Here is an 8046-nt window from a genome sequence, read left to right as displayed (position 1 = left end):
AGTTCTTTTGAAAGATGTTCACAGGGAGGTCCAATTTGAAATGAAAATGTGGAAAACAATGGAGAACAGTCGTCACTGATAGTTCTCATTCCCCTCTTGGGACCCATGTGATGAAATGTCATCTTCTGCCTTCTCACGCACCTAAACACAACCTGGTTGAGAACATACATGCTTTCATCTCAGCCACAAAACTCCAGTGCTTTAGACTGGGGACTATATGGAGTTAGAAAAATGGAATTCATTTCTCTCTCCCTTATTAAGCTTGAGAGGTGACGGGACTTTCACAATCATTTGCATTAATGTAACTCGGCTTCCTAAATACAATGGCTTTAGCCAATACTCTCCTGAAAGGTGGGCAGAATTAATGATGCAAGTTAAGGTGGAATTTGATTGCTTCCTTAGCAGAGGCACATGGCAGTAAATCCAGGACCCAAAGGGCTTAGAAATATTTCCAGCTGCCAGGAATGCTTTTGTTCAGATATTATAAAAATGTAATATTTGGATCCAGGATGTTTTGTAAACCTGAATTTAATATACCATCCTGTCTGTTTCTTTGTGATCTCATAGGAGTTTACATCTTACAGTGTGTAGAGTCCAACTCTTCCTCACTGTTGCTGAACCCATTGTAAGGGACTCTGGGGAAGGATACCTCTAACAGTTCTAACAACTCAAAACAAGATAATTAAAACAGGCCAGTTTTGAATTCTTCCTGATGGAATCAGAACTTCCTGATGTTTTGTTACTGAGCCATTGCCACATCTTTCATAGTCAAGGTTCATTTTATTTTCAGGGTACAAAAGTTCTTGGCGCAAACATTGGTGAAACAAAGTGAGAGAACTTCCTTCGTGTTTTAGAGCAACACTACCAGGGGAATTACTGCTGCAAGAGCGGAGGAAGCCCACTCATGTTGTGTTGATAGCCATCCTGTATTCGCCTCATTATGATGATTTCAATGGGTATTGTGCAAATTGTATTAATCTTATTAGGGTTCTGTACCTTTAAATTTCAGCGGTGTTCATCCAGGTGATCAGGCTACTGGGTAGCCTTTTAGTTGTAAGGTGAAATGGAGGGAGATTGCTGAACACTGAAACGAGGTGGGGCTTTGCCATGGATATCAATGGTGTAGGGTGCTGGCTGTAGACTGAGAAAGAGGCAACTTTCTCCTGGAACATGGAAGCTAAGTATTGCTTCTCCCCCTTCTTAAAGTATTTTAGCAGAATGAACATCCCTTCAAGGAGGAACAGCACGCTCAGCTTTTGAGGACTATCATGGATCCGAAACATAGGCTGGGGCCTGGAGGCAGCTTCATTCATAAGGGAGTCCAAAGAAAACCTGAATCCTCTGGTATGGACCAACTTGGCTGGACCTCTATATGTGACCAAGGTAGAAAACCCTCGCCAAGGGCTGTGGGATACACAAGCTGATGAACAAATGCTTATTGATCAGGAGCACCAGAACCAGCAATCACTAAACTGATGGTCCCCCACTAGAAGGAATGCCTCCTGCAAGGGATACTCAGATCAAAGTGGATTTAATGAACTTGCAAAAACATTATGGGTGGAATCCTGGCCCCACTGTAGTCAGCTGTGAAACTCCCATTGACTTGAATAGGACCAGGATTTCACCCTGCAGGGAAAATTTGTCTTGGTATAGAGGAAGCTTGTCTGGGTCACTCTTTCCATAAGCCTGAGGCCTATGTTTATGCAATACTAGCTTTAGCTTTACCTGTGTTGAACTCTGAAATAAATAATGCAGATGGGAAGTATGCTAACGCTTTGTGGCACTGAAGTGCTGGAGATGGCTGAATAAATAAATAAAAGCTCCCCTTCTTTTGTAAGCGGCTTATATCCTTGCTTATTGAGTCTCAGGCCAGGTAACCAGAAGAAAACTGTGGGGGGTAGGGCAGAAAGGGGATGAGAGGACCCTGGCGCTACTGGGCACGGCAGTGAACCCAGCACCCTCTCCAAGAAAGCTGCCACGCTCTGGGAGCAGGATTGCCAGCAAACTTTGGAAAGCCTGAGGTTCACTTAACGTTGTACATTTTCTCCAATGCAGAAGTCAAGAGGCTCATTGCCAGTCTCAAAGCCCAGTGTACATGGAAATGGAAACCAAAAGATGGGAAGGAGAGAGAATGGCTGGGCTGGCAGATGAGTGGCATTGCAAGATGGAGGGTTTCCGGTTGGCTCCCACCACTGGCAGCACCTGGGAGAACAGCGAAGACAAGGTTCTCCATTCCCAGGTGGTGAGGTGTCTAATGTTGCTCTCCAGTGGCCCCTTCTTGTCAGCTGAAGGAGCAGTCGCGACAGGTTCTGGTGAGATCTTGCGCCACTTGCGGGAGGAATAGACACGGCACTGTCTAGGGTCTTTGAGGGATAGAGTGAATAGCCATTCTTTCCATGGGTATTCCCCAGGAAGGAGGGAAATGGGAGCAAGCAGAAACAACAGGCTCTGGAGTGAAAAGGAGGGGAAGGGAAGAAGAGAGGCACATAGTGACGTATAGGCTAGAGCAGTGATACTCAGACTGAGGCTCACCATCCTGTGGATCTTTGAAGCACATGATATTAAAACAATGTGTGATTTAATTCTTAACCACTCAGGGTGCTTTTACTATGTTATTAACCAATTACGTTATCAGCTTGCACTAAGTTATTAACTTATTTGCTGTGAGAAGAACATATATAAGAGGTAAAAAATGTATAGTACTGTAGTAAATGCAACAATGAATTCACACTACTGTGGATCTTTTGGGTAATGCTGGTCACTAATTTGTCTCCTGAACCACTGAGGTCTGAGTCTCACTGGGCTAGAGAAAAGAAGATGTGAAGAGTGGATGGGAGGAGATCTCCTGGGAAGGAATAAAGACCTGGGGATGGGCCGGAAGCCCAGTGTGGACTTAAATGCAGCTCCAGACTTCTCCAAGGTCTGGGGTTGTTCAGACCCAGAGTTTTGGTTCCAGCCCACCTCTAGAAATGTCAAGGGCTGGGGTGAGAGGGGAGGTTGAGGGAAGAGGAAAGAAAAAGAGAAAATATGCCTGTGGTTCCTGCCCTGGCTTCCTGTGAGGTGAGCTGGGCTGGAGATACCCAGTCCTCCAACACCGGCAGGCCAGCCAAGCCAGGGATGGCCTTCCCAGATGGAACGTGTTGAGGAGGAAATGCTTCTGCTCCCCACGGACCCTCCCAACACTGCACCCTCGCTCCTGGAAGCACTGTCAGGAAACAGTACACAGTGCTTAGGTGTGTTAGAGGAAGGGTGGTAGGAAGCAAAATAACAGGCCATCCAAAATCACCAGCTCTGCTGGGACCATATGCACTTCTCTACACTTGTTTAGCTGCTCTCTGTGAGTCGTGCCAAAATCGAGCTCATTTAAATGAGTTCTGTGTTGTGTCCAAGGTTAAGCGATCACCCCTTTGTCACTATATCTTCTTGTGTTATGCCAGGTGTCTGAAATGTGGCCAAGTTGTTTTGGTGCTGGGTTGAGTGGCAGCTGTATTGTCACCTGGGTCACACTGCCACTGCTGGAAACGGGAAGGAACAATATACTCCCAGCTTAACAAAAAAACCAACCCAAACCAAAAAGAAAAAAAAAACAACAACCACGCAGCTGCTTAGCAACTCTTGCATGCATGTTGAGCAGGCATGAGCTGGGGAATAAAAAGCCTGGCGGGAGAGCAAGGAACAATGGAATCTGACAAACGCTCACAAGCAAGTGTGTGTGTGTGTGAGTGTTAAAGTTAGTGAAATTCTGAACAAAGATTGTCCCCAATTGTCCACTGAGCTGGTTCACAAACATCCACTCTCATTAGCTGTTACTCTACAGTGTTTCCAGAAAGGCTCTAATATACCGAGGATAGATAGATTAGACAGCGGCCCAGATTCCCTTTCACAATCCGGCCCATTTGTGCTGCTCGGTAAATGCAAAGGGGGCTTTATTTGGGCTGTAAGTCACCAGCTGAGGATATCCCTGGTGGAGAGAAACTCCCAACTGGTGTAACAGGGAGTTGCATTTTGCACCTGCTACCTACCCTGCCTTTGATATAGGGTGTGTTCTGGGGAAAAAGTGGGTATGGAGGTCTGCTAAACCGATCCCCCACAGGCAGGACCTTAGGACAGTAGCTTTGCTTTGTGCTGGGGCCAAGCTGGTACAGAACTGGGGAGCTGCTATCCCTAACACAGGGAAGAAGTGGGTAAAGTCCTGGGCCAATTGCTCAGATTGCAATCAGTCTTACTGATATGAGTAAGGGCTGCCTGACTAGGCTCAAAGGGCGCTAGAAATGAAGTGGGGCAGGGACTGTGTGCGTACAGGGCCTGGCACAATGGAGTTGTGCTACTTCAGTACAGATAATCAATAAGTACTCAGGGTCCACTGATATCGCCCCCCCCCCCCGCCCCCGCAATCTCAGGGAATTAATTAGATAGCAGGCACCCAGCGCACCCTGACAGTGGCTCCCCATTCATTGCACTGGAGGAAAGGCCACACACCCCCTCCCTCCCCCTGTGCCCAGGGAGGGAGTTTCCAAGCAGCCTTTACAATTGGCATTTGATGTGTGAGTGGGGCGATTTGCCCTGTACCTGTGCACAAGAACAGCCTCAGTTCAGCCCTTCATCCCATCCACCCCGAGGTACGTGAGCAGTCCACATAATTCTGTGTAATTATCTGAATTCCTAATGAGGATACTGCTGCTGTCTCTCCAATGACAGGGATTCGCCCATTCGCCCAATTTCCGATGAGCTGATCGTCGTTCATTGTCTGTACAGCACCAGACATGGCACTGTTCACATTACCCATTGAATACAGCAGGCCAGATTTTCTGTTGCCTTCCGATCACTCTGGCAGCACAACCGGGCTGGAAAGCAGCTGGATCTGCCCAGCTGAGTATTCCCCCCACCCCCCCCAGCTCTGAGCAGCTCTCTGCTGGCACCGAGCTCGTGTTCCCCATTCATCTGCCTCCTCTCCCTGCTGTGCTGTCACAGAGAGAGTGGCTGGGGCATGCTGCACTCTGGCTCTCCCCAGCTGACATCCAGTCCCTCAGGGACTGTTGCCAGCTGGCACAGGTTAGCATTGCCTAAGCTGCTGTAATCAGGGCCAGGGCTGGTGCACAGCCACCCTGAGACTCAGGGATTCATGTAGTCTTCCCCCTCCTCCCTCTGCTGCGCCAATCAGAAACTTGGCTGAGCAGAGAACCTGGCCCGCTGCTCGTTTTCTCCTGCTTTACTTATTCTGCTGCTGGCAGGCAGTTTGCTCAGCTCCATCCTCTTTTCTCTGATAGAGGGGCTGGGGTTGCTGTACTTGCTATGGATTTCTTCGGCTTGATGTCAGCCTGCCGCTACTGCACGCTTCCTTTGCCTGCCCCATCTCTGCCTTCCAGACAGCAGCGCAGGATTCTCTCTGGAGCAGCTTTGCTTTAGGCTCTTTGGAGGCCTGACCCTTCACCTCCGCACCCGCAATAGACAGCTCCACTCCCGCACTTACTATTCTGCAAGGGACCGGGGCAGGAATGCTCTTTTTTTTTTTTTTTTTTCAGCAGCACTTGATAACAAGCCCAAGGAGAGGCGCAGGGAAGGCTGGAGCACTCATGCTGAGGGGCTTCTAGCTTCCCCAAACCAGCCAGAGCACTGCCCCACTGCCAGAAAAATAAGCTGAGAACCCCAGGAGTACAGGAGAAAAGCTCGGGGCTGGCATGTTGCTGCCTGCAGCCACAGACATAGCAGCTGCTTCAGTGGCTGGCTACTTTAAGGGCCACCGACTGGGCAGGGCGAGAAGGTGGGCACTTTTCCAGGAGAATCCTGCCCGAGGCTTTACCCACAGCGGCAGAATCACTTTTGCAGTGCAGGATCTAAGGTGATGAAGCTTCTCTTCTCCTTCCCCTCTGCACCCTACCTGAGACCCATCTTTTGACACCTTACAAATCGGCCCATTGCCTTGGAGCATTCCTCCCCCCCCCCGCAAATAGAAATAGAGAAAAGTGTGCTTTTAACACACACACACACACACACACACAAAAGCCTTTTGCAGCAGGTTTCTGGGTGCAGAGTGATTAGCAGCAATTACATTCCAGCTCCCTCACATCCTTCAATTAAGCCTCTTGGTTCCACATGAAAAATCTGCTTTATTAAAAATTGCCCACACACCATTTACAACATACATCGGAATTGGGCGTGCGGTGCTCTTTTCAATTCATTCAACTCCTTTCCCACCTGAACGGGAGCAAGCGCCACTGTTTAATAAGGGTAGGCTGCCTCCCAGGAGCGAAATACACCTGTGGGCCGTGAGCAACATTTATGCCTAGGCAGGGGGCAAACGAGGGGCTAAAAATATCAGGGGACTTGTGATGATGTAACCATGATTGGGCATGTAAGAGGTGCCTGTCTGTCACATGACTCACGTGGATGGGTTATAAAAGGAAAGGAGACGCTACCAGCGGGAAAGGGTCACGGCCGCTCTTCTCCCAGCTGGCTGAAGCTTGGAAGGCCTTGGGTGGTTCAAGTTGATTTGGTTCTGAGCTTTGTTCTTGGAAATGAAGCAAGCCCTGAGGAAAGGGATGTCAAATGACTTGTATCCTTCGCCACCCAATGAGTCTGCACACTGAACTTAGCGTGCAGCATTCTTCCATGAACAAGCTCCAGCCACCTGAGACGCTAAAATGTCACTCACAGTGGATTATACAGCTTTTCCTTGTCTCTCTCCTTTCTTCCACACTTTGATCAGCAGTCAAAACGCTTACAAGGGTGACACTTCAATCAGCTTCAGGCATCTGAGTTAACACCTTCCTCCCACCCTCTTCTCTCCCTCTCCCGCATCCTCCCACACAGATGGACAGAAGCAGTTAACACCACTCCGAGCTATTGTTTCAGGCTCTCTACAAACTCAAGTGCTCGTCTGTATTAGAAAAATTGCCCCAGTTGAACTAAAGTGATCCTAAAGTGGTCTAGTTACACTGATGGACGCCCCTAGTGGAGACAAAAACTAGTTTAATCGCTGCTTAAATAATTTCAGCTTGTGTCAGGAAAGGGCCTCTCATGTGGGTGTGATGATCCGTTTCACTGCTGCAGTTCGTGTTTCTTGTTGAACTAGGTGAGAGTTTTCCCTTTGGCCAGAACCAGTAGCCGATGTGTAGTGGGTGCAGAACATCATGGGCTGAAATCTTGAATGGATGTATTAGGGGAGGGGTTCTCAAACGGAGGGCCGTGACCCCTCAGGGGGTTGTGAAGTTATTCCTGGGCGGGTCGTGAGCTGTCAGCTTCCGCCCCCAAACCCTGCTTCGCCTCCAGCATTTATAATAGTGTTAAACATTAAAAAAAAAAAAGTTTTAAATTTATTAGGGCGGGTCGCCCTCAGAGGTTTACTGTGTGAAAGGGGTCACCAGTGAGAACCACTGTATTAGGGTAACCCTCATCTTTTCTATGCATGCATTCTCCACTACTTGTCTGAAGGGGCTGGTAATGGGCAGGAGATGAAGGTCGCTATGCCCCATTCACTTGTGACTGAAAGTTCCCACTGGAGGCTGTTTCCAGGCCTGACCGAATGATCAGCGGTTAGACCCCCAAACTCACCCCAGATAGCACTAGAGATGAGCGAATAAGCAGACCAAACCGATATAGCAGCCTCTGTGGTACTGTGCCCACGTGGAGGCTATCTTGAGCCCCAATGGGCCAGATTCATCCCTCCAGTAAATCCTTTGACTTCAGTGCACTTACCCGAGGGATGAATCTGGCCCTCTAGCATTTGTAGCCTGGGATATTAATTCAGGTCTCTGAACTAAACAGTTGTGTCCTTACTAGCTTCCTGCTGAGTTCTGCTTGTAAGGATTCTGCAGCCAAGCAAACTGGAGCCAGGAGTAGCAGGAATCTGAAACATCTCCCACCCCACTTGCCACCTCCCCCGATGCTGACTGTGCATAGCTAGGCGCTTTGTCAGGCAGGCAGTGAAAAGACTGAAAGCAAGAGCTGTGCTCTGGAAGAAAGTGCATTAAGCTCTGCACATGGGGGCCTGATATGATGCAGTGGGGAACAATGGGAATGTATAATGTGCTGAAGACGGAGCTGCTG

Source organism: Natator depressus, chromosome 7, assembly GCF_965152275.1.
Source record: "Natator depressus isolate rNatDep1 chromosome 7, rNatDep2.hap1, whole genome shotgun sequence".
In the NCBI taxonomy this organism is placed as follows: domain Eukaryota; kingdom Metazoa; phylum Chordata; order Testudines; family Cheloniidae; genus Natator; species Natator depressus.
This window is presented reverse-complemented; position numbering follows the sequence as displayed.